This window comes from Salmo salar, chromosome ssa05 (genome assembly GCF_905237065.1).
Source record: "Salmo salar chromosome ssa05, Ssal_v3.1, whole genome shotgun sequence".
NCBI lineage: Eukaryota > Metazoa > Chordata > Actinopteri > Salmoniformes > Salmonidae > Salmo > Salmo salar.
In genome coordinates, this window is record NC_059446.1 from 60,530,704 (window position 1) to 60,553,561 (window position 22,858).

Genomic DNA, 22,858 nt, shown 5'->3' on the forward strand with positions numbered 1-22,858 from the left:
ACTGTTACCCCTGCTACAGGACACACCACAGCTGGTGAGACACACACTGTTACCCCTGCTACAGGACACACCACAGCTGGTGAGACACACACTGTTACCCCTGCTACAGGACACACCACAGCTGGTGAGACACACACTGTTACCCCTGGTACAGGACACACCACAGCTGGTGAGACACACACTGTTACCCCTGCTACAGGACACACCACAGCTGGTGAGACACACACTGTTACCCCTGCTACAGGACACACCACAGCTGGTGAGACACACACTGTTACCCCTGCTACAGGACACACCACAGCTGGTGAGACACACACTGTTACCCCTGGTACAGGACACACCACAGCTGGTGAGACACACACTGTTACCCCTGCTACAGGACACACCACAGCTGGTGAGACACACACTGTTACCCCTGCTACAGGACACACCACAGCTGGTGAGACACACACTGTTACCCCTGGTACAGGACACACCACAGCTGGTGAGACACACACTGTTACCCCTGCTACAGGACACACCACAGCTGGTGAGACACACACTGTTACCCCTGGTACAGGACACACCACAGCTGGTGAGACACACACTGTTACCCCTGCTACAGGACACACCACAGCTGGTGAGACACACACTGTTACCCCTGGTACAGGACACACCACAGCTGGTGAGACACACACTGTTACCCCTGGTACAGGACACACCACAGCTGGTGAGACACACACTGTTACCCCTGGTACAGGACACACCACAGCTGGTGAGACACACACTGTTACCCCTGCTACAGGACACACCACAGCTGGTGAGACACACACTGTTACCCCTGGTACAGGACACACCACAGCTGGTGAGACACACACACTGTTACCCCTGGTACAGGACACACCACAGCTGGTGAGACACACACTGTTACCCCTGGTACAGGACACACCACAGCTGGTGAGACACACACTGTTACCCCTGCTACAGGACACACCACAGCTGGTGAGACACACACTGTTACCCCTGGTACAGGACACACCACAGCTGGTGAGACACACACTGTTACCCCTGCTACAGGACACACCACAGCTGGTGAGACACACACTGTTACCCCTGCTACAGGACACACCACAGCTGGTGAGACACACACTGTTACCCCTGCTACAGGACACACCACAGCTGGTGAGACACACACTGTTACCCCTGCTACAGGACACACCACAGCTGGTGAGACACACACTGTTACCCCTGGTACAGGACACACCACAGCTGGTGAGACACACACTGTTACCCCTGCTACAGGACACACCACAGCTGGTGAGACACACACTGTTACCCCTGCTACAGGACACACCACAGCTGGTGAGACACACACACTGTTACCCCTGCTACAGGACACACCACAGCTGGTGAGACACACACTGTTACCCCTGCTACAGGACACACCACAGCTGGTGAGACACACACTGTTACCCCTGGTACAGGACACACCACAGCTGGTGAGACACACACACTGTTACCCCTGGTACAGGACACACCACAGCTGGTGAGACACACACACACTGTTACCCCTGGTACAGGACACAACACAGCTGGTGAGACACACACACACTGTTACCCCTGCTACAGGACACACCACAGCTGGTGAGACACACACTGTTACCCCTGCTACAGGACACACCACAGCTGGTGAGACACACACACTGTTACCCCTGGTACAGGACACAACACAGCTGGTGAAACACACACACTGTTATTCCTGGTACAGGACACAGCACAACTGCTGGGAGCGCGCACAAGCACGTATGCACACGCACACACATTGCTTTCTCTCTCTCCCCATCTGTCTCCTGGCTGCTTGACCCCTCTGACCCTGGAGAATAAACACAAAATACCTCAGTGATCCGCTCTGAAGCCCCTAAGTGGTTCTGCTACCACACACTCTCTCCCAGGTGCCACTGAATATACTCCTGGCAGCTCCACAGAGGATGAGGACGGTGTTACTGACCTGTGTGTGAAGAGAAGAGTTATATCTAGACAGAGTGAATGGAATCGGGACAGAGGAGAGGAGACGAATGGCCTGATTCGGACCATAATGTACACCCTTCCCTCACAGATATACAGGGAGTAACGATGTTTCCTACCACAGGCCTCCAATAGGCTAGTGAAGTTTCAGATAGTGTAGCTTTGAACTGGAGCCTGTATTCAGCCCTGATGTCCCTTCGGTCAAGGAAGGCTGTGGCAGTGAGAATGCGGTAGGGTGGGTGAGGGGGACATTTTCTGAGAGGGCCAGAGGGGTCTTGTTGAGTTGTCTATGTGAGTCACAGGGGAGTTGTTCTGTTAGTCATTTAGACCGTCACATAAACAAGTGTGTTGAGAGATGCCCTCCATGAGTCCACATGATACGATGACAGATTTCTGCCCCCATAGAGACAGAAAGTGTTTGTGTGCTCTCATTAGTTGTGGTGTGTCCTGTAGCAGTGCCAGGTGTGTGTGTGTGTGTGTGTGTGTGTGTGTGTGTGTGTGTGTGTGTGTGTGTGTGTGTGTGTGTGTGTGTGTGTGTGTGTGTGTGTGTGTGTGTGTGTGTGTGTGTGTGTAAGACAGACTGACATGAACAGTAGCTCCATAGCCCCTCTGTCTGTTAGGGTTTCCACTGTGATTAAACACATGACATCTCATCATCACACAGGTTAAAGGTGTATCTATATACAGTCCTCTCTATTTACCCAATTTCACACCAAATACCCCACTGCCCCTTCAAGAGGGGAATAGGGACAGGTAGCTAATACACACACACACACACACGCACACACATATTGACATCTGCAAACACAACCTCACTGTGATAGACACCCCCTTACACACTTTCTCTTTCATCACCACACACACAGTAAACATGCCCGAGAGCACACTTCCAAGCTGACATCCACTCAGCTGGGCCATAAATAGCCTGCACCTGAATGGACTGATGAGGCCCCAGAGAGATGGAGTCCCTGAGAGTGAGAGCGTGTGTGTATTTCGGTGTGTTTGTTGTTGTGGTTGCTCTTGTGAATGGGATTAAGTTAATGAAAGGTAATTAGGGTCAGGCCCGCTGCATTAGCCCATACGTGTGGAGAGATGGGCTATTTTAGGAAGCGCTACTCACACTGGACAGAAATACAGATAACGTACTGTACGGAAAAGATAAGGCCAGGGGCTAATGGGAGCATCTGACACACACGTGTGTGTGTGTGTGTGTGTGTGTGTGTGTGTGTGTGTGTGTGTGTGTGTGTGTGTGTGTGTGTGTGTGTGTGTGTGTGTGTGTGTGTGTGTGTGTGTGTGTGTGTGTAAGAGATTGTCTTTGACCCCTCGTCTCACCTTTGACCTCTTTAGAATCTTTTCATCTCAGGTGAGGTCGTCACAGGTGAACGAGATTTCCTTTCCCCACGGACGCTCCCAGGACTGGAATTCCAATTGGGATAAGTCCTTGGAATTCTGTTCATTGGAATAAGGCTTCTGTGAAGGATTGGGGGGAGTGGTAGAATGGATTAGAGAAGAGAGAACGAGAAACGTTGGAGAGAGAAAGAGGCTCTAGGTAATGACCTGTGCCACTGGGCTGATTAAACAAGGAAGAGGGGAAGGGGGAAGGGGGGTGGAGATGGAAGAGGAGAAAAGCTGCAGAGGAGAGCTCTGCTGTACTTCCTGTTCCCCCACCACTGTGTGGCTTTGTACCACACCAACTCCAGCATCTAGTTTGCTGACGACACCACGGTTGTAGGCCTGATAACCAACAACGACGAGTCAGGCTATAGAGAGGAGGTAAGTGAACTGGCATTGTGGTGCCAGAACACCAACCTCTCCCTCAATGTCAGCAAAACAAAGGAGTTGATTGTTGACTTCAGGAAGCAGAGGAGGGAACATTCCCCGATCCACATCAACAGGACTGCAGTAGAGAGAGTCAGCAGTTTTTAAGTTCCTCTGGGTGGTTGAGGGGCAGCTCTCGAGGGGAACTGTGGGGGGGAACTTGGATGGTTGGTGGCCTGGCGGTTGGGAGCTTGGGCCGGGGGCCGAGAAGTCAGGTCATGCCCCGAATCGTCTGGGTTGGGGATCTGTCCTTGTGGCCTTGGGCAGGGCACATGACCCTTGTTGCTACTGTGGGTCGCTCTGGATGGGAGTCTCTGCTGGATGACAGAATGCAATGTTATTTTCAGCAGCTTCACTGCAGATTGTATATAATAAAAAAGTTCCTTGGGGTCCACATAACAGAGGACTTGACATGGACCAACAATACCACCATTCTTGTCAAGAGGGTGCAAGAGCATCTCTACTTCCTAAGGCAGCTGAAGAAATTTGGCATGCCACCCCGGGTCCTCTCCAAATACTACTGCTGCACCATCGAGAGCATCCTGACCATTATTTACTACTGCGAATTCTGCACAATTTAAACATCTGCCCGCCAATCCCCCCTTTCTCTGATACACGTCTAAATATTGTACTATACATTGTGCCTTCCTGTATTATACTTACGCTAAAATGTTTATTCTATTCTACTGAGCCATTTACTTTATGTTCGCATTCTTATCTTTTATTCATTCTTATTGTTGTTGTATTGTCGAGAAGGAACCTGCAAGTAACATTATGTTGGGAAACCTAGTCAGTTACACAACTGAATGCAGTCAGCTGAAATGTGTCTTCCGCATTTAACCCAGAGAGGTGCGGGCGGCTGCATTAATCCACGTTCACAGTTCCCAGGGGAGGGAGTTGTTGTTGGGGGTTAACAGCCTTGCTCAAGGGCAGAATGGCAGATTCTTAAACCTTGCCGGCCTGGAGATTTGAACCAGAAACTTTTCAGTTACTGGCCCAACGCTCTTAACCGCTAGGCTACCTGCTACTGTATACTATGTGTATCCTGTACATACGACTAAGAAAACTTGAAACTTGAGAGTGAAGTTTCTCTCTTGTTGTTTCTTATCCTTCAAGACCACTGATCCACAACCATAGCCTCCCTTTGCCGCAGCAAAACAGGAGGGAAAAAGGTAAGGGGGAGAAGAGAGGAGGAGAAGGGTCACAGGAAACTCATCTCTCTGGTAATTGATGGGGCGTTCGTTTAGCTTGGCCCGACTGGCAGATTGGTGCGGTCAACCAGAACAACCTCCTCCTTCTCCCTCTTTTTTTTCTTCTTCCACTTGTTCCCGCTCTCCGTTTCTCTCCCTCGCTTTCCGCTCTGCTGTGAATAGAGATGCTGACTCTTAATGTCTCAGTTCTATTCCTGCACCCGTCTTCCCTGAAGTTTACATTACTAGAAACTAATACTAGAAACATCTCTACCGCTCGCCTTTTTCCTCCTCCCCCACACTTCTCTCCATGTGTCTCCCTAGCTGTCTCTTCATTTCATTTCTTCTTCTTTTGATGAAAAGAAGAAGGAGTATTGTTGGGAGTTGAGTACAATGTTCATTTGATTGTGGCAGTAATGAATTGCAAAATGCACAGAAAGGGGAGCTAACTACTCATACAATGAAAAAGGATGAGATATGGTTTGCTTTTACATCAGGTCATACAGTTGAAGTCGGAAGTTTACATACACTTAGATTGGAGTCATTAAAACTCGTTTTTCAACCACTCCACACATTTCTTGTTAAACTATAGTTTGGGCAAGTCGGGTAGGACATCCACTTTGTGCATGACACAAGTAATTTTTCCAACAACTGTTTACAGACAGATTATTTAACTTATAATTCACTGTATCACAATTCCAGAAAATGATGTCATGGCTTTAGAAGCTTCTGATAGGCTAATTGACATAATTTGAGTCAATTGGAGGTGTACCTGTGGATGTATTTCAAGGCCTACCTTCAAACTCAGTGTCTCTTTGCTTGACATTATGGGAAAATGAAAAGAAATCAGCCAAGACCTCAGAAAAAAATTGTAGACCCCCACAAGTCTGGTTCATCCTTGGGAGCAATTTCCAAACGCCTGAAGGTACCACGTTCATCTGTACAAACAATAGTACGCAAGTATAAACACCATGGGACCACGCAGCCGTCATACCGCTCAGGAAGGAGACGCGTTCTGTCTCCTAGAGATGAATGTACTTTGATGTGAAAAGTGCAAATCAATCCCAGAACAACAGCAAAGAACCTTGTGAAGATGCTGGAGGAAACAGGTACACAAGTATCAATATCCACAGTAAAATGAGTCCTATATCGACATAACCTGAAAGGCCTCTCTGCAAGGAAGAAGCCACTGCTCCAAAACTGCCATAAAAAAGCCAGACTATGGTTTGCAACTGCACATGGGGACAAAGATCATACTTTTTGGAGAAATGTCCTCTGGTCTGATGAAACAAAATATAACTGTTTGGCAATAATGACCATTATGTTTGGAGGAAAAAGGGGGAGGCTGGCAAGGTGAAGAACACAATCCCAAACGTGAAGCACAGGGGGTGGCAGCATCATGTTGTGGAAGTGCTTTACTACAGGAGGGACTGGTGCACTTCACAAAACAGATGGCAACATGAGGAAGGAAAATTCCGTGGATATATTGAAGCAACATCTCAAGACATCAGTCAGGAAGTTAAAGCTTGGTCGCAAATGGGTCTTCCAAATGGACAATGACCCCAAGCATACTTTCAAAGTTGTGGCAAAATGGCTTAAGGACAACAAAGTCAAGGTATTGGAGTGGCCATCACAAAGCCCTGACCTCAGCCTATACAAAATGTGTGGAAAAGGCGTGTGCGAGCAAGGAGGCCTACAAACCTGACTCAGTTACACCAGCTCTGTCAGGAGGAATGGGCCAGAATTCACCCAACTTATTGTGGGAAGCTTGTGGAAGGCTTCCCGAAACGTTTGACCCAAGTTAAACAATTTAAAGGCAATGCTACCAAGTACTAATTGAGTGTATGTAAACTTCTGACCCGCTGGGAATGTGATGAAAGAAATAAAAGCTGAAATAAATCATTCTCTCTAACTATTATTCTGACATTTCACATTCTTAAAATGAAGTGGTGATCCTAACTGACCTAAAACAGGGAATTTTTACTAGGATTTAATGTCAGGAATTGTGAAAAATGAGTTTAAATGTTTTTGGCTGAGGTGTATTTAAACTTCCGACTTCAAATGTATGTGCAACAACTAAAGTATTAAATTATATGAAATATCTGCCTGTGACAATAAATATTTTGGCTTCGGCATATTTATTGATTTAGTCGGGGGATTTGATTCTGTAGAGATTATTTTGCTATGCTTGGCTCACAGCATGACATTGTATTTCCAGTCTCTTCTCTTGCCTGGTCTTTTAAATGACTTTTCCAGTCAAGTTGAGCATGTCAACTCTGAAGGATTACTGTCTGAACCTTTGTCAGTCCCTGTGGGAGTCCCTCAGGGCTCTATATTAGGCCCCATTCTGTTCTCCATAGTCAAGTTATTTTGCAATCGCAACTGGGATTTCCACAATGTGATTTACATTGTCAGAGGGGAAGTGACCTCATCCACCACCACCAAATTGTAGCACAGCAGCATTTTATAACCAGGCAAAAATACTTTTCCGTTTCCCCCCAGCCTCTTGTTCTCCTTACCTTCACTTTCTCTTAATCACAAACAAAGATGTCCCTCACACGGCCAAGGTCGTCCTCAGCATGCAGGATGTCCATTATCACTCAACCATATGATTTGTCATTTGGGCCCAGTTCCAAACCCATCACTGTGCCCTTCACTGCCCTTCATTTGAAATTGAGAAGAGCGCTGGGCCAGTAACCGAAAGGTCGCTGGTTCAAATCCCAGAGCCGATTAGGTGAAAAATCTGTCGATGTGCCCTTGAGCAAGGCACTTAACCCTAATTGCTCCTGTAAGTCACTCTGGTAAATGATTCATATGTAAATGTATATCCTAATATTGTTACCCAGCTGGTGAAATCGGTACTGTTAGTCCAGTTCAACATGTTGGGGGTCCTGATAGCCTGTTGATGGTTATTGTTTCAGTGTGAGGTGAGATCTATGTTCTTCTTCCTCAGTACTCTCCCTTCCTCTACTGCTTTCTCTCCCCCTTATATTTCTCTCTCCATTTCATTCTCCTTTTTCTCTCCCCCTCCCTCTCTCTCTCTCTCTCTCTCTCTCTTTATCCCCCCTCCCTACCTGAGTAATGTCAGGTATCTTCCCTGTCATCATCATTACGGTGCTGATTACCTGTCAGTAGGGCTCATTAGAGGCCTATCAGCATGGCGGCAGGGGGACAGCCAGGGACGGCCTCAGCCCCACACCCTGGCTACCTGTCGTCACCCCCACGGCCCAGCTCGCTCCGCCTGGACTATCTTAGATTGGGGGGGGTGAACGAGGGATATGTGTGTGTGAGAGAGATGGCCAGACAAGATATTTTTCTCTTTCTCCGGGAGAGGCAATTGGAATGAATAATTGGTGCTTTTTCACGTCTGAAGGATTCACATTATTGGCTCGTTTGCAGGGTGAATTTTGTATCTGCTCTCTGTGTCTCTGCAGAATGTGCTCATCTGTGTAGAAACAGTATACTTTTTTTTGTGTGTGTGTGTGTGTGTGTGTGTGTGTGTGTGTGTGTGTGTGTGTGGCTGGCGCACGTATATACAGCCACACAATACCACATGCCTATGCCGGCGTGTTAGTCGTGATACCTGTGTGTGTGTGTGTTTCTCACACATTTAAGAGATCAGACAGTGTTTAGTCAAGACTGAGACTGGACAGACTGATACAGTAGTAGCTAGATAAACAGACTGTCTCAGCCTGTAAATACTACAGTAGTACATGGTAGTACATCATCCTGGACACAGGGGGCACTATGCATTCAAGGCCAGACTTGGGTTGTGACGACTGCCAGACAGGGTGCATCTCAATAGTCAAGTCGCTTCCTCTAGTTGTATGACTTCTTCCTCTTTCCTTACAATCTGATCTGAATCTCACTCACATATATGGACCACATACATGCCCAGCTTCTCTCTCTTTCTCCCTGTCGTTTTCCCTCTTTCAAATTCTGTCACTTTTTGTTCTCACTCTTTCTATCACTGTCTTGTTCTCTGCCATCTTTACCCATTTCCTGCTTTGCTCTCCCTAACCCCCCTGTCTCTCTCAGGGTTGGGAGGAGAGTGTGGACGTGGCCGTGTCTCACCTCCTAAGGACCTGTCTGTCTCGCAGCCCTAAGGACCAGGCCCTGTCTCTGTCCACCTCCCAGCTCAGCATGCCCAAAGACACGGTCCGCCTGAAGAAGCACATCACCCTGCTGTGTGACCGCCTGGGCAAGGGGGGACGGCTGTCCCTGGCCTCCGAGGCCAACATACCCACACCAGTCATGATGCCAGGTGAGAGAGGGGAAGAGTGTTTGTGTGTGTGTCTCTCTCTCTCTCTCTCTCAATTTGCTATTCTCTCTCTCTCTGTATGAGAAAAAGCAGTTTCTCTTCATTAGTGTTCAGTATAGCCTGTAATGATGCCGTTAACCCCTTCCTCTGAGAATGCCTAATGAATCCTGTCCCAGTGAGGTGTGTGTGCACGCTCTGTCTGTTGTTCCAGTGTTAACCCCTGGCTGTGAGAATGCCTAGTAAACACTAGTCCCCTGGTAAAGGTGTTATGGTTGGAGAGAAGAGCACATGTCTCAATCATAGCCCTGTTTATGGCCTTCACACACTCTCAGGCCTACAGTGGTGTGTGTGTGTGTGTGTGTGTGTGTGTGTGTGTGCGCGCCCGACCACCACCCCCATGGGTCATTGAGTTCTAACAAAAATGTGTGTGTCTGAACTTCATTAAGCAGGCCAAATACCTTTTTACCCCCTCTCCTTTTATGCTTCTTCCTCTCTCTCTCTCTCTCTCTTCCTCTCTCTCTCTTCCTCCCTCTTTCGTTTCTTCCTCCCTCTCCCCCTTGCCCCTCTTTAGCAGTCACCCCTCACACGTATAAGTGTGTTGATGACAAATCAACTCGGCCATTTCCCTTCAGTAGTTCTCTCCCTAGTTTCCACCCCATCAAACACAGCAGTTGATTAATGCGAGATGTTTAATATGATATATGAGGACTGTTGATGGACACAGGGGCAGTATTGTGAAGCGGTAGGTAGCCACCAGCCAGACTAATGAATATGGATACAGTGGGGTGAGGAAATATTAACGATGCTTTTCCAGTTGAAAACCTCCAGCTTCGCAAATAGAAGAATTAGTTGCCTTATTGAGTGCTTTACGCATTCATGCTTTGGAGCTTATAATTAATTCACGACTTGGATATGTGTTCTTGACCAATGTAGAATAGTCTGAGAGTTCTGGGATAGTGTAGTTGTATGGACGTTTGAACAGAAAATGTATTTTGATGTTAAACTTGACATTGTCGTTAGGCTTACAGTACATAACCCTGTCATGGTAGTGGCATAGAAGCTAGGGTCTTTGATTAGTTATGACAACTTATGCAGCTTATGTAGTAGCTTGGGACTGTTACTGTATGGATGTGTGCAGTAAACCAGAAAAGTCGCAATAGTGTGTTTTATTTGGGACTACTGGAGGTATCCCTTATATGATGTCCATCCAGGGGGTGTGTGTGTGTGTGTGTGGGTGTGTGTCAGAGTCCTGCACAGGTCAGTTTTTTGGAGCCACTCGATATCCGACATCAGGACAGATTTTTCCCCAACCCGACCCACCCGCAAAGTATTGTTCAGAGAGCTGATCCGTGACCCACCAAATAACATCCATTTATTCTAGTTGTTTCATGACTCGTAGTAGTAGGCTATTAGTCCCCTGCCCTGCATTAATTCATTTGTCTGCATGTCTATTCAACATTTGTATAAAAGGAAACCATGCCATGAATTAATTTGTCTGCATGTCTATTCAACACTCATATAAAAGGAAACCATGCCATGAATTAAGAACGATAGGCTACCTTTTTGTCATCACAATGTGATGCGTCACATTGACGACTCAAATCGCTTTAAGAATAATAGCCTTCTAATTAGCCTTTTTACCTAACGAGAGCCTGTAGGCGACGTAACAAAACAAGATCTTTATATTCATTATCGTTTCGATAATCAAATAGTTTAAATGAAACTTAAATAAACAATTGAATTGTGCATTCAGAAAGTATTCAGACCCCTCTCACTTTTTCCACATTTTGTAACGTTACAGCCTAATTCTACAAAGGATTACATTGTGTTTTTCCCTCATCAATCTACACACAATACACCATAATGACAAAGTGAAAACCGGGATTTTAGATATGTTTGCAAATGTATTAAAAATAAAAAAGTGATTATTTTAAATGTTTTATTTACATAAGTATTCAGATGCTTTGCTATGAGACTTGAAATTGAGCTCGGGTGCATCCTGTTTCCATTGATCATCTTTGAGATGTTTCTACAACTTGATTGGAGTCCACCTGTGGTAAATTCAATTGATTGAACATCATTTGGAAAGGCACACACCTGTCTATATACAGATCCCACAGTTGACACTGCATGTCAGAGCAAAAACCAAGCCATGAAGTCAAAGCAATTGTCCGTAGAGCTCAGAGACAGGATTGTGTCGAGGCACATATCTGAGGAAGGCTACCAAAAAATGTCAGTGGCCTCTACCTTTTAATACTTTTCTTTTTTCATCTTGTCTTTTTTATTTAATTCTTTTACTTTTTACCCCTTTTTCTCCCCAATTTTGGGATTTCCAATTGGTAGTTACAGTCTTGTCCCATCGCTCCAACTCCCGTACGGACTCGGGCGAGGTGAAGGTCGAGAGCCATGCGGCCGGCCAAACCCTCCCCTAATCTAGATGACACTGGGCCAATTGTGCGCCGCTTCATGGGTCTCCCAGTCGCGACCAGCTGCTTCACAGCCCGGAATCGAATGTGGATCTGTAGTGACGCCTCCAGCACTGTGATGCAGTGCCTTATACCGCTGCGCTACTGGGGGGGTCTGGCCTCTACCATTCTTAAATGGAAGATGTTTGGAACCACTAAGACTCTTCCTAGAGCTGGCCAAACTGAGCAATCGGGGGAGAAGAGCCTTGGTCAGGGAGGTGACCAGGAACCTGATGGTCACTCTGACAGAGCTCCAGGCTTCCTCTGTTGAGATGGGAGAACCTTCCAGAAGGACAGCCATCTCTGCAGCATTCAACCAATAAGGTATTTATGGTAGAGTGGCCAGACGGAAGCCACTCCTCAGTAAAAGGCACATGACAGCTCTCTTGGAGTTTGCCAAAAGGCACCTAAAAGACTCTCTGACCGTGAGAAACAAGATTTTCTGGTCTGATGAAACCAAGATTGAACTATTTGGCCTGAATGTCAAGCGTCTGGAGGAAGGAAAAGGAAAAGATGAATGGAGCAAAATACATTGAGATCCTTGATTAAAACCTGCTCCAGAGCGCTCAGGACCTCAGACTGGGGCAAAGGTTCACCTTCCAACAGGACAGCGACACGAAGCACACAGCCAAGACAACGCAGGAGTGGCTTTGGGACAAGTCTCTGAATGTCCTTGAGTGGCCCAGCCAGAGCCCGGACTTGAACCCGATCGAACGTCTCTGGAGAGACCTAAAAATAGCTGTGCAGCAACGCTCCCCATCCAACCTGACAGAGCTTGAGAGGATCTGCAGAGAAGAATGGGAGAAACTCTCCAAATACAGGTGTTCCAAGCTTTTAGCGTCATTCCCAAGACGACTCAATGCTGTAATCGCTGCCGAAGGTGCTTTAACAAAGTACTGAGTAAAAGGTCTGAATACTTCTGTAAATTTAATATTTCATTTTTTTATTTTTAAGACATTTGCAAAAAATTCTAAAAACCTGTTTTTGTTTTGTCATTATTGGTATTGTATATACATTGATGAGGGAAAAAACAATATAATTCATTTTAGAATAAGGCTGTAACGTACCAAAATGTGAAACTGTGAAGGGGTCTGAATACTTTCCGAATGCACAGTAGGCTGCAAAAATAGGCTACATTTATTTAATAGGCTTTTATAGGCATATTTAAATTTTTACCTGCCGCACCGGTTTACTCTTTATATGGCCTGCGTATGGTCTAAATAAACAAAAGCCAGAATTAACGCAGGCTAATAATGAACTGATATTTAATTGAATTATCATAAACAAATACCTGATTGCACTTTTTGCCGGCTGTGTATCCATCTACCGGGTTGTTGTCCTTACGAACCGGGGAATTTCACTCACACAGCACCTGTTTCCACGATGGTGTAGCCTATTCCCCCATCATAACCTTTCTTTTTATTTCTCCACTTAGGCCTACGTTACCCATTTTCACGTGAGCTAGGTTAGCCAGAGAAAGTCAGCTTGGCAACTTGTCGTTGCCTATTCTCACGTGGGGGGAGGGAATATAATCTCTACGCTTAGACAAAATTAGAATGTTTCAGCACCACACAAATAATGGACAGTTCCCTGCTCCACACTCTCTCAATACGTCCATGGCTGGAAGCCTCGCCGCTCACAGAATGAAATTCACAACACAATGTAACACAACAAGCTCCTGGGTTTGTAAAAAGTGTAGGCCCTATTACCTGGATTTAAAACGTTTCTGACCAGCAATATAATTGTTCTGATCCGCGAGATCAATGTTTTCATTCCACCCGCCAGCTGATTTTATTTATTTTCAATGTTTGTTTGTTTTTTGTGGTGTGTATCCGACCTGATGCAGGATTCTTGTGTGTGTGTGTTTGTGTGTGTGTGTGTCGAGTATTGAGCTGACAGGATTCATGTCGTCCGGTCTCTCTCCTTTCACCGTTGTTCTGCTGCCAAAACACACACACACACACACACACACACACACACACACAGAGTCAGGCGACTCCTGTATGACCAAAGCCCTGTCACTCTTTATGTAAACAGTCATTTGTTACAAACCCCAAAGATGTTGCTTTTTCAATCGGCTGTAAACGCAAAAGTTGTTTACGTTTCCAACAACACCGGCGGCAACCGTCTCCCCCGGAGACAGCACACACACACACACACACACACACACACACACACACACACAAACAAGCCCCACTTCATGGCCTTGCAGTACACCCTATTCCAGGCGTTGTATAAAAGTGGATGGATGGATGGATGGATGGGATTTGTAGTTTGGGTGATCTTCCCACTTCCCATACTGCGTGGGACCTGACAGTTGAAAAAACACACACAGTACACAGACACAAGCGTACAGTACTCCCTGATATATAGCCTATTTGTGCTTATACTTATGACTGAAGGATATACAGAATATTTTATCTCTTATGACACACACACGTACTCCTTTCGTTCTCATCTCTCCCTCTCACCCCTCACCCTCTCCTCACCTGACCCTGTGTCTCGCTCTGATGACATCACCTGAGCGCCCTGCTGAGACACTGGTTTTAACAGCTGCTCTTGGCCCTTGCTCTCACATACACACACATGAACACGTGCACACACACACACCCTGTCAGCAGCACCTGATGGTATCAGTTCAGTCAGTACTGTTTATCACATGGCTTTCATTAGTCCTAGAACTGTTAGCTTTGCTCTGTCATTAGGTCAAATGTTGGGCTGCTTTACAGTTTGGTGTTGTGGGTGTAATGTTGCTCTCTCCTATTTATCTCTCTGTTTCTCTCTCTCTCTCTCTCTCTCTCTCTTGTTTACTCTCTCCATGTCTGTGTCAGTAAGCATATCTTTAGGTCTCTCTACTTGAGGTTCATCATAGAATGAACTAGATGTTGTGGCCTTCTTGTTTTGTGTGTTTTCACTGTACATCTATTTCAGTGTGTGTGTGCATGCATGTGTTTATACATATCTTCTCTCTCCCACCACAGAAGATTGATACCTCTGCGTCCCCACAGACACACACACACACACACACACACACACACACACACACACACACACACACACACACACACACACACACACACACACACCACAGTTCCACTTCCTGATTTATCACGTTTTATATGGAACTTCCAGTCTCCACTCCACACTGGGCAGGAAAAACACAGGCTGGGGAACAAGTCTCCTTTAGGGAACACATCCAACCCCCCATCATGTTTTCACATTAGTCAGAGACTTATACATGCTCTATCGCTCTCTCTCACTCTTTCTCTCTCTCTCCCTATATCTTTCTCTCTTCTCCTCTCTCGCTCACTCTGTCTGTCTCTCTCTCTCTCACTCTTTCTCTCTCTCCCTATATCTTTCTCTCTCCTCTCTCGCTCGCTCTTTCTTTCTCTCTCTCCTTATCTTTCTCGCTTTCTCTCTCGCTCTCTTTCTATCTTCCTCTCTCTCCTTTCTCTTTCTTTCCTTCTCTCTCTCTCGCTCTTTCTTTCTTTCTCTCTTCCTCTCTCTCGCTTTCTCTCGCTCTCTTTCTATCTCTCTCTTTTTCTCTTTTATTTTGCTCTTTCTCTCTCTCTCTTTCTCTCTCTCTCTTTTCTCCCCTGTCTTTCATTCTCTCTCTCTCTTTTGTTCTTTCTTCCTCTCTCTCTCTCTCTCAATTCAATTAGCTTTTTTGGCATGACATAACAATGTACATATTGCCAAAGTTTACTTTGGAGATTTATAATATTAATAAATAGTGTCAACGGGAAAACAAGTAATAACAATAATCAAGGGTCAAAATAACCATATGTTGAACAGTAACAGAGGCATAGAGGACATGTGCAGGTTGGTCTGTCAGACACACCATCCCTCTTCTTATTGCAGGCAGCAATGTAGTTTGCCGTCAATCCACAGCTCTCTGCGCCCTCCCCCAACAGGACAGGTAGCCTACTCTCATCAGAGAGGTATTTGGAGCCTTGAATAGGGGTTTCAAATTTGGTGAAATTACACTCTCTAATTGTTTAATATTTTTTACATATTGTCAGGAATTGCAGCTCTGTCTCAGCTCTGTTTCGGGTTCTGCTGTGGTCTCTTTCTCTCCGAACAAGTCAAACTCCCCTCTCCCTGCTATGTGTTGAATACATTAGCTACTCGGCTGGAACCAGGCGTTTTTGGCAACAGTTAGGCGATCTTGAACGTTCCCCCACTGAATATATTGCAGTGGAGAAGAAAACATATGTTGTGATAAAGTGAATGCCAAGGGAATGTGATTGTGATGTACTACTGGGGTGCAGGGTTGTTGACGGGATGCTATGCAAGCAGGCTTTGAGGTGTGTGTGTGTGTGTGTGTGTGTGCGTGTGCGTGCGTGCGTGATGGGGGATGGGGGTGTTGTTGTGTCTGACTGTATTCTGTACATTTATTTAAGTGTGTGTTCTCTCCCAGAATCTCCTCTCCTATGAACATCTCTAATTAACACTAGAAATGGAAGCTTTTCAGTCCTAAAATACATCCCCTCCCCCCTTCCAAGTTCCAAGTCCACTGAGAATACCTTTGTTCCTATATCCGAATCTGTCTTTGGGAGCCATTTCTGATGGCGGAAACAGATGTATCTTGTCTTGTGTTTGAAGCCTCCTTTCTCAGCTGTTTTGGGAGGATTTCAGTTATGCCTTGTGGTTAGGAGATCTATTCCAGTAGGACTTAAAGAGAGGGGAGAGATGTTGAAGTGGAGAGCAGAGCTACTATCACTGAATGAATGGGGTCTTCTCTGCTAGCTAAAGCTCTACTTAATACTCAACTACTTAAAGCGGTTAGGAATTCCTAGGCTAAACCCCATTTAGAGAGCGCTGTCTCTGTATGTCTCCGTCTGCCTCACTCTCTCTTTCTCTGTGTGTGTGTGTGTGTGTGTGTGTGTGTGTGTGTGTGTGTGCGTGTGCGTGTGTGCGCGTGTGTCCGCGTGTGTTATCAAATTTGCCAATGTGTGTGCATTATCAAATTTGCCAATGTGTCAGTGTGTGGCCATATCTCTCTCATTGCTCAACAGTATAACCATAAAACTTTTAATCGTCTTTTCCAAAGATCTCCCTCCTCTCCTTACTTTTACAATGTTGACATCATAAAGAGTGGAGAAAAAAGCCTTGGTGTTGACTCTGTGGTTGGGACAGGTTTAGACTGTAAAGGTAGATCAGGTGTCTGTTTGATTTACAACTGTTTGATTTTGGACTTCAAAACCAGGAAGTACACTTCCTTCTGGGCTGGAGAGAACGAGGGACTACTAGAGATCATATCACAAGCAAACAATTTGCAAGATTTGAGATCAAACCACAACCAAATGATCTTCTGAACCACTACACTACACAACAGTCTAACACATTCAAACCACAACCAAATGATCTTCTGAACCACTACACTACACAACAGTCTAACACATTCAAACCACAACCAATGGGGGTTTGGTGCAGGCTCTAGTTCTTTTGACCACAACCAAATGGTTCCGTAGATAAAACCATAAAATAAAACAGTACTGAAATTGAACAGCAACAACGGTCCAGTAGTGAATTGAATATACTGTAGACCAAACCACCACCAAACGTTTCAGAACAGAGACCAAACTAAACCACGACCAACCGTTTCAGAACAGAGACCAAACTAAACCACGACCAACCGTTTCAGAACAGAGACCAAACTAAACCACGACCAACCGTTTCAGAACAGAGACCAAACTAAACCACGACCAACCGTTTCAGAACAGAGACCAAACTAAACCACGACCAACCGTTTCAGAACAGAGACCAAACTAAACCACGACCAACCGTTTCAGAACAGAGACCAAACTAAACCACGACCAACCGTTTCAGAACAGAGACCAAACTAAACCACGACCAACCGTTTCAGAACAGAGACCAAACTAAACCACGACCAACCGTTTCAGAACAGAGACCAAACTAAACCACGACCAACCGTTTCAGAACAGAGACCAAACTAAACCACGACCAACCGTTTCAGAACAGAGACCAAACTAAACCACGACCAACCGTTTCAGAACAGAGACCAAACTAAACCACGACCAACCGTTTCAGAACAGAGACCAAACTAAACCACGACCAACCGTTTCAGAACAGAGACCAAACTAAACCACGACCAACCGTTTCAGAACAGAGACCAAACTAAACCACGACCAAACGTTTCAGAACAGAGACCAAACTAAACCACGACCAAACGTTTCAGAACAGAGACCAAACTAAACCACGACCAAACGGTCCAGCAGTTCTAACCGATCTATTTGCTCTTCTAACTACAATCACACGTGTTACTGGAGGAGACCAAACTGGACCACATCCAGACAGTACAGCGGTTTGGACCATAACTAACTAACCATAACTAACCCAGTCTCCCAGATCTAAACATCTTTCATATCCCAATATATGTGACAGTGTGCAGCTCCATACTACAGTCTGAGAGTGGGCTGCCTGGCTTGTCTCCCCAGCTAAAGAGTTCCGTTTCAGGCTAAAGGTGGTCCAGAGGTGGGGGCCCTTTCCTTAACATGTGTTGATGTATGGCTGGGCAGAGGTTAAGACACACACTACCCTTGTCCCCACACACGACCCCTCTCTCTTGGCACACACACACTACCCTTGTTCACACACACACACACACACCGCCACTGTCCGAAATTGCAAGACAGAGCAAAAAGACAAGCTTAGAAAAACACCTGCCCAATTAAAGGCTGGCGTATCCAATTTCAAACAAGCCCATGGCCAGGAGGAGGGAGAAAAAACTGAGGCTGCCTGTTGCCTTTCAGCTCGGAGTAACCCCATGGGCCATCCTAGCCAATTGGCCTCACTAAACAGAACAAGATTGGCTTTATAGCATAGGATAAATATTAGACAGGGATTAGGGTAATCTGCCAAGAGGTAGAGGGCATTTTAAATAAACACACACACATATGAACGCTTGCACACTTAACCACATACCCAGACTTAACACACACACACGTTCACACACACACACCACCGCCAGCTCAGACGGTGTTTTGAGGATGTAAAATGAAAGTGGCATGAAAAATGAAACAAGCCCTAGGGATTGGGGGTTAGACGGAGAGGTGGAGGTGGTAGAGCGGGGAGGAGAGGCGAGGCGAGAGAGAGAGACAAGGGGTCTGATTCATAGACCCTAGGAGGTCCCTAATTCCCGTTCATCCTTAGTATTGAAGAGGCGATAGATACTCTTGGAGGGGGTCTCACTCTGGCACCCCCAGCGCACACAACATATAGGCAACACCTACATCTCCACATACATACAAACACATTCCATAAAAACATGCACACACACACACACACACACACACACACACACACACGATAATATTGACATTTGTAGGCCCTGGTAGAAGATCTTACATAAACACATCTGACAATTACTGATACTTTGTCGCTATCGGACATTGTAGTCATAGCAGATAATATAAAAATTTTGGGTGACTTTAATATTCACATGGAAAAGTCCACCGACCCCCTCCAAAAGGCTTTCGGAGCCATCATCGACTCAGTGGGTTTTGTCCAACATGTCTCTGGACCTACTCACTGCCACAGTCATACTCTGGATCTAGTCTTGTCCCGTGTAATAAATGTTGTGGATCTCAATGTTTTTCCCCATAATCCTGGACTATCGGACCACCATTTTATTATTATCGCAACAAATAATCTGCTCAGATCCCAACCAAGGAGCATCAAAAGTTGTGCTATAAATTCTCAGACAACCCAAAGATTCCTTGATGCCCTTCCAGACTCCCTCTGCCTACCCAAGGACGTCAGAGGACAAAAATCAGTTAACCACCTAACTGAGGAAATCAATTTAACCTTGTGCAATACCCTAGATGCAGTTGCACCCCTAAAAACTAAAAACATTTGTCATAAGAAACTAGCTCCCTGGTATACAGAAAATACACGAGCTCTGAAGCAAGCTTCCAGAAAATTGGAACGGAAATGGCACCACATCAAACTGGAAGTCTTCCGACTAGCTTGGAAAGACAGTACCGTGCAGTATCGAAGAGCCCTCACTGCTGCCCGATCATCCTATTTTTCCAACTTAATTGAGGAAAATAAGAACAATCCGAAATGTATTTTTGATACTGTCGCAAAGTTAACTAAAAAGCAGCATTCCCCAAGAGAGGATGGCTTTCACTTCAGCAGTAATAAATTCATGAACTTCTTTGAGGAAAAGATCATGATCATTAGAAAGCAAATTACGGACTCCTCTTTAAATCTGCGTATTCCTCCAAAGCTCCGTTGTCCTGAGTCTGCACAACTCTGCCAGGACCTAGGATCAAGGGAGACACTCAAGTGTTTTAGTACTATATCTCTTGACACAATGATGAAAATAATCATGGCCTCTAAACCTTCAAGCTGCATACTGGACCCTATTCCAACTAAACTACTGAAAGAGCTGCTTCCTGTGCTTGGCCCTCCTATGTTGAACATAATAAACGGCTCTTTATCCACCGGATATGTACCAAACTCACTAAAAGTGGCAGTAATAAAGCCTCACTTGAAAAAGCCAAATCTTGACCCAGAAAATATTAAAAACTATCGGCCTATATCGAATCTCCCATTCCTCTCAGAAATATTTGAAAAATGTTTTGCGCAGTAACTCACTGCCTTCCTGAAGACAAATAATGTATATGAAACACTCCAGTCTGGTTTTAGACCCCATCATAGTACTGAGACTGTGCTCGTGAAGGTGGTAAATTACCTTTTAATGGCGTCAGACCAAGGCTCTGCATCTGTCCTCGTGCTCCAAGACCTTAGTGCTGCTTTTGACACCTTTTGACACCATCAATCACCACATTCTTTTGGAGGTATTGGAAACCCAAATTTGGTATACGCAGGACAAGTTCTTGCCTGGTTTAGATCTTGGGGCGGCAGGCTAGTGGTTAGAGCGTTGGGCCGGTAACCGAAAGGTTGCTAGATCGAATCCCCGAGCTGACAAGGTTTAAATCTGTCGTTCTGCCCCTAAACAAGGCAGTTAACCCACTGTTCCTAGGCCGTCATTGTAAATAAGAATTTGTTCTTAACTGACTTGCCTAGTTAAATAAAGGTTAAATAAAAATAAATAAATTATCTGTATATCTGTGTATGGAACGATATCAGTTTTTGTCTGTGGATGGTTTGCCCTCTGACAAATCAATGGTACGTTTTGGTGTTCCTCAAGGTTCCGTTTTAGAACCACTATTGTTTTCACTATATATTTTACCTCTTGGTGATGTCATTTGGAAAAACTATTTTCAACTTTTACTGCAATGTGGATGGCAATTACATTTCGATGAAACATGGTCAAGCTCCAAAATTGCCTACCCTGGAAGCCTGTGTTTCAGACATAAGGAAGTGGATGGCGGCACATTTTTTTACTTTAAATTCAATACATAGATGGTAGTTCTAGGTCCCAAGAAACAAAGAGATCTGCTGTTTGATCTGACAATTAATTTTGGTTGTTGTACAGTCATCTCAAATAAAACTGTGAAGGACCTCAGCGTTACTCTGGACCCTGATCTCTCTTTTGATGAACCTATCAGTAATATTTCAAGGGCAGCTTTTTTCCCATCTTCATAACATTGAAAAAATCAGAAATGTTTTGTCCCCGCAAAAAAAATGCAACAAAAAAAACAAGCAAAAAAATAAATAATCCATGCTTTTGTCACTTCTAGATTAGACTACTGCAATGCTCTACTCTCTGGCCACCCAGCTAAAGCACTAAATAAACTTCAGTTAGTGCTAATTACGTCTGATAGAATCTTGACTAGAACCAAAACATTTGATCATATTACTCCAGTGCTAGCCTCTACACTGGCTTCCTGTTAAGGCTAGGGCTGATTTCAAGGTTTTACTGCTAACCTATAAAGCATTACATGGACCTGCTCCTACCTATCTCTCCGATTTGGTCCTTCCTTACATCCCTACACGTACGCTATGGTCACAAGACACAGGCATCCTTATTGTCCCTAGAATTTCCAAGCAAACAGCTGGAGGCATGGCTTTCTCCTATAGAGCTCAATTTTTATGGAATGGTCTGCCTATCCATGTGAGAGATACAGACTCGGTCTCGACCTTTAAGTCTACTGAAGACTTATCTCTTCAGTAGGTCCTATGATTGATTGTAGTCTGGCCCAGGGGAACGGCAAGGCACTGGAGTGACGAACCTGTCCTTGTCTTTGCCTGGCCACCGCTCAGAGCCTAGTTCCTTTCTAAATAAGTAATGGATCAAAGCTTTCACTTGGATTCACCTGGTCAGTCTGTCATGGAAAGACCATAATGTTCACTCATTGTATATCTCATGATAGGATTCAGTCTCTGTGATTGGCTGTTGATCATGCTCTTCTTCCTGTAACTCAGGGGGCTGTGAACCAATCGCGGAGGCTGTTGCGAACCTGGAGGAGCCGCCCCTGCAACAGGAGTTCATCAAAAAGAAATAGCCGTCCAAGAAAGTCAAGACCAAGACAGGTCAGTCAGGGGATGGACACAAACAAACTCAGACCCTGTGTGTGTAAATCTCATCCTTAGCTTGTGATTCACCCTCCTTTAGCACATACTGTACAGTATATGACTGGTCTCATGTCTGCTGGGGCTGTTCTTATGCTGTGTTCAGATCGTGCTGATGCTCTTCTCATATTAGGCTCACACTGAGCTCAAGCTCTGTTCGATGTCTTTCTCTCTTCTCTCTTCCATCTGGTTCTACTCTCCTCCCTTCCTCCATCCCTCCCTCCCTGATTGGATGTAATAGCTGGCGAATTGCAATTTTTCCGGTCATTATCAAAGTTGAGATTTTGGGGGGGCGCTCCAAATAGTTTTTTAATCAAATGAGTTAAAGCTGTAGTTGGACTGACTGCTGTAACTGAGGAGGAAAAGGCACAGTGTTTTCCACTCTCAGAACGGGACGTTTCTTTCTGTTTGATTTCCAAACATCATTTGTCTTGACCCATTTTGTGTGTGTGTGTGTGTGTGTGTGTGTGTGTGTGTGTGTGTGTGTGTGTGTGTGTGTGTGTGTGTGTGTCTCAGATAAACAATCATCAGTCGTAGACAGACAGAAGGGAATTCCGTATTAAATTCCCATGTTGAGGAAATAGAGACTTAATTAAATAAATGAATGCAACAGA

General features: G+C 45.3%; 1 pseudogene; it reads left to right on the top strand.

Annotated features, from left to right (window-relative positions):
* Positions 1-22,210, top strand: part of LOC106605256 (protein PTHB1-like) — a 106,824-nt pseudogene extending 84,614 nt beyond the window's left edge.
* The last annotated feature ends 648 nt before the right edge of the window (positions 22,211-22,858 follow it).